Consider the following 5,346-nt stretch of genomic DNA (forward strand, 5'->3'; position numbering starts at 1 on the left):
AGGTTCAAGGGAAAGATATCTTCATCAACCCTCCTTACCTTGCCAAACTGCTAAACTAAAAACTGAAAGAGCTAAACTTCGAAAAACCGGTGACCACGAAAAAATTGACTATCCCGCTGAGTTTTGCAAACCTACCGGTCATGTCAGGGAAATCTCGAGTACCTCCATGGGTCAGAATCAAAAGGTGGCCCATTACATACTGACCAACTTCCTCTTTCCAAAGGTCAACTCCACTTCCTCAGCGTCGAACTTTGAGTAGTGCTTTATTTGGCACATGCTGACCTACCAGCCGATCAACATGCCAGTCTTTCTAATCGGTGGTTTTCAAAGAAGTACTGGAACCCTTAGGTTAGGCTCCCTTATTACCAAACTCCTTAAAGACTATCAAGTGAATTTGGTTGAGGAAATTAATGTCTGGGGGACTGAAATTACCGCAGCTGCATTGTTTGGCTTGGTCTACGACCAACCGATTGTGCCCAAGAAAGGAAAAGGGGCCGCTGTTAAGGAAACTGAGGGGATGCTGACTAGAGAAGGAAAGAAAGTAAGGAAAGCTCAAGCTGATAAGCAAGATAGAAAGAGGAAAGTTGTTCAAACCTCTTCCAAAGACATTGACGCTCCACCAAAAAAGAGTCGGTTTGTGTCTAAGGGAACTAAGCCTCAAGTTCAACAAGGTCAGGTTGGACCCAAGTCAGCAGAAAACCTCAAAAGGCAAGCTGAGCCTGAGGAAGAAGAAAAAGAGGACACTCTTGAGCAACCGCTGAGAAAGAAGAAGAAGATCTCTTCTGGGTTAAGTCCTATCGATGCACCCCCGCTTGATGTCGTTATCTCTGAAGACTCACATTTCATGAGAAGTCAAGGCATTGATCTCGAGAAAACACCCACTGATCAAGATGAAGAAGAATTGGGTAATCTCGGAGGTCAGTTTGATGCTGAGGAGCTGATAGGGGTCAAAAACCCCTATCTTTGGGTACGGTTTTAGAACGGTTTTTAGCGTTATTTAGTTAATAAGCGAGCAATTCTCACATTTAAATGATTTTGTGTGAGTTAGTTAGAAATTGGAAATGTTTTATTTACTTTTCGTTGTTCAGGCTCGTTTTATGATCAATTTAGGCAAATACGGCCAAAATGGCATGCATATTATAATTCCGTTATCTTTTGAAGCTAATTGATCCGTCAAAAGTCGCACCAAACGAAGCGTTTGCTCAAAATAAGCGATTGGCGAGTCAATTTAGCCTTTGGACTAATGTTGTTTGGAGTTTATGTGCGTGTGCAGGTTAAAACATGATCAATTTCAGGCAAAAATCGTGTCTCGGGGACCCCCGGCAGTCGCTCGGCAAATTGAGCATCGGTGAGCAGCCCAGGCGCTGCTCGGCGCGCAGCCCGGGCGCTGCGCGGCGCGCTGCCCAAGCGCTGCTCGGTGAGCTGCCCAAGCGCTGCTCGGTGAGCTGCACAGGCACTGCTCGGCGAGCTGCCCAGGCACTGCTCGGGCACTGCCCAGGCACTGCTCGGGCACTGCTCCTGCTCGCCGAGCAGGCCCTCAGAGGCCTGCTCGGGCGAGCAGGGAGCCTGCTCGCGACGAGCAATGCCTGCTCGCCGAGCAGCTCGCCCTGCTCGGCGAGCAGACTTGCGAGAATTGGTCAAAAAGACCAATTCCGCCCCCCACGACTTCACGATCGGCCCCACGACTTCCTACCTGCATAAGGACACGAAATAGGTCAAGAAAAGGGCCCAAACCACACCTATAAATAGGATTTTTCCAATGTAAATTAGTATCTTTTATCTTTTGTAATTTTCTTAGCTTTTCATCTTGAGAAATCCTCTCCACCTCCTCCATATCCTTCAAACCTCCATTGAAGACACCTCCGAAGCTTCGCTCACCGAGGATTGCTCAAGCTCCATCCTTAAGTCCTAGGAAGACGCCTGCATTGGTAGACAGGTTCCCTGAAAGGGATTTTTCTTCTTTTATATTCTATCTAGCCTCTGATCCATGTTATGAATCCTAGGCTTAGTGTATCTTCGTGACAATACTTTCATCTTTGATATATATGATAGTTTTTGTTGAGCCCAAATTGCTGAGCCTTAGAGCTAGTTTCGGCCTTACAAGGGAATCACGAACTAGGGACTTTAGGAGGATAGGTCGGGTTAATCGCCTCGGACACAAGTGACTTAGATTTTAATTCAATTGCTTAAACAATCTATTTTCATTATCATCGTATCCCTTCATGTTCCTTCGGATAATTGCATTGGTAAAAGATCACTTAGGAGTAGTTTAACTTAATTAGGGGTAGAGTAACTTAATTAGGCGTAGAATAACTTAGTTAGAATCAGATAACTTAGCTAGGAGTAGTATAATTCAACCTAGGAGTAGATTAACTTAAGAAAAACCAACTCAAAACCCCCTAAGCCTAGATAACACCTGAAACCAAGTAACTCGATACTTTTTTATGAAGTAAGGCTGACAAGGGTAGCGCAATTTTTGAAAAATCTTTGATAAACCTGCGGTAAAACCCTGCGTGCCCCAGAAAACTTCGCACATCTTTTACATTGGCAGGAACGGCCAGCTTTTATATCACTTCCACCTTCACTTTGTCCACTTCCATCCCTTTTTCTAAAATTTTATGCCCGAGAACAATTCCGCCCGTAACCATGAAGTGGCATTTCTCCCAATTCAAGACCAAGTGGGTTTCCTTGCATCGCACAAGCACGGCTTCGAGGTTGTTTAGACAGCTATCAAAAGAGTTTCCATAAACAGAGAAGTCGTCCATGAATATTTCTACGGTCCGCTCCACCATGTCATGAAAAATGGACATCATACATCTTTGGAAAGTGGCTGGAGCGTTGCACAGTCCGAACGGCATTCGTCTGTAAGCATAGGTCCCATAAGGACACGTGAACGTTGTCTTCTCTTGATCCTCACTATGAATTGCGATCTGGTTGTATCCTGAATAACCGTCAAGAAAACAATAGAAGGCATATCCCGCTAACCGCTCCAACATCTGATCAATGAAGGGCAAGGGGAAATGATCCTTCCTTGTGGCTTCGTTGAGCTTTATGTAATCAACAGAAACTCGCCATCCTGTTATTGTTCTTGTGGGAACCAACTCGTCTTTCTCGTTAAGTACTACGGTTGTTCCTCCCTTCTTCGGCACAACATGGACAGGGCTGGTCCACACACTATCAGAGATTGGGTAAATAATGTCGGCATCAAGAAGCTTGATCACCTCTTTTCGTACAACCTCCTTCATGTGGGGGTTTAGTCTGCGTTGCGGCTGGACAGATGGCTTGTGTTCCTTTTCCATCAAGATTCTGTGGACACAGACTGCCGGACTGATACCTTTGATATCATCAATTTTCCATGCGATTGCATCCTTGTTTCTTCGCAAAACCGCCATGAGTTGCGCCTTCTGATCAGGAGTTAACTTTGAGGATGTAATAACTGGACTTCCGCTGGGTGGTTCTAGGAATGCATACTCGAGGTGTGCAGGTAACGGTTTCAATTCTGGTTTAGACACTGGCACAGTTGGTATCTCCGGTGGTTCTTGATGAGTAGGAACAGTAGGATCGAAAGGAGGTGTCTCCCAATAGAACAGCCTGTTCCTTCACATAAGTTTACCTCTTCTCCCAATAGAGTCTCCAGAGTGTCCTGTTCCTGCAAAGTAGAAAGACTTTGAAAATCATCCAAGAAACAGCATGTGTCATCATTATTGTTTGCACGTCTCATTGCCTCGTTCATTTTGAAAATGACTTCTTCCCCATTAATCCTCAAGAATAATTGTCCCTCTCCTACGTCTATCAATGCTCTACCCGTGGCTAAAAATGGTCTACCTAGGATAATAGGAACATGCAAGTCTTCATCAATGTCCATTATAATGAAATCAACGGGCAATATGAATTTTCCTACTTTGACTAGCACATCTTCCACAACTCCCCTAGGATAACATACTGAACGATCGACCAACTAAATGGACATACGAGTAGGTTAGGGTTCTCCTAATCCAAGTTTACATATACAGAATAAGGCATCAGGTTTATGCTAGCTCCTAGGTCACATAGTGCATTTTCAATATTTAGCTTTCCAATTGAGCAAGGGATAGAAAAACTCCCTGGATCTTTTAGCTTTTTAGGTAGCTGCTGCTTGTTTTGGAGTATTGACGAACAATCTCTGTTGAGTTGGATCATGGAAATGTTTTCCAGCTTCTTTTTGTTAGACATGATATCTTTGAGGAACTTTGCGTATGTCGGCATCTATGCTAGTGCTTCTAAGAAAGGAATGTTGATGTGCAACTTCCTTAAGGTGTCCAACACCTTAGAATTCTGTTCTTCCAGCTTTTTGTTGATCAATCACGTTGGATATGGCACAGGTGGAACATACGGCGGCAGTGGCTTATACATTCTTTCGCTTTCCCCTTGATCCTGCTTACTGGTACAGGCTGTCTTTCTGGTTTCTTCTTCACTAGGAACAGCCTGTTCCTGCTCCCTTTCAGCTTCTTTGGATGTTCTTGTGCATTCAGCATTTTCATCAGTCGATATAATGGGTTGAGTTTGCTTACCAGATCTCAAGGTAATTGCCATGACATCGCCCTTTGGATTTGGCTCAGTGTTGCTCGGTATTATTCCCTTCCCTTTTGACGTAGATGCAGCTAACTGGTGAACTTGTGTTTCCAGATTTTTTATTGATGCTTGTGTCTGTTTCATGAACTGCATCATCATTGTCTTCATATCTGGCTCTACATCTTCCTTTGGTGGAACAGGTTGTTTATAATGCTGCTGAGGTTGCCTTTGGTAGTGTCCTCCTTGCTGTTGTTGATATTTTGGTTGTTCCTGTTGGTTCGGCTGGCCTGTCCATCCAAAATTTGGATGGTTTCTTGTGGAAGGGTTATATGTGTTAGAGTATGGGTTAGGCGGGTTCCTTTGGTTGTACCCTGCATAGTCACATTCTTCCTGTGCACCCTTTCCCTACTTAACTCCGGGACAGTTGATGCTAAAATGAAGCCCTCCACAAAAATTACAAATGTCATTGAATGGTGGTTCGTTGTGAATTGAAGACACATTTATCTTGCCGAGCTGTCTAGCAAGTTGTTCCACCTGACTTGTCAATTTTGACACAACATCTTCATTTCCCGCTCTTTTTTCTTCACTTCTGGCGGAGTGCTAGTTGTAACTTGTGCTTACTACCCTCTCAATAAGGTCATACAAAGCCTGTGGCTCAAGATCTTCTAGGTTACCGTTGGCAATGGATTCAATCTGGATTTTGTAGATGTTTGTTACACCATTATAAAAATTCTGCACTTGCATCCACATAGGGATACCATGATTTGGTACCCTTCTCAACAACTCTTTGTATCT

Source organism: Euphorbia lathyris, chromosome 2 (assembly GCF_963576675.1).
Source record: "Euphorbia lathyris chromosome 2, ddEupLath1.1, whole genome shotgun sequence".
Lineage (NCBI taxonomy): Eukaryota > Viridiplantae > Streptophyta > Magnoliopsida > Malpighiales > Euphorbiaceae > Euphorbia > Euphorbia lathyris.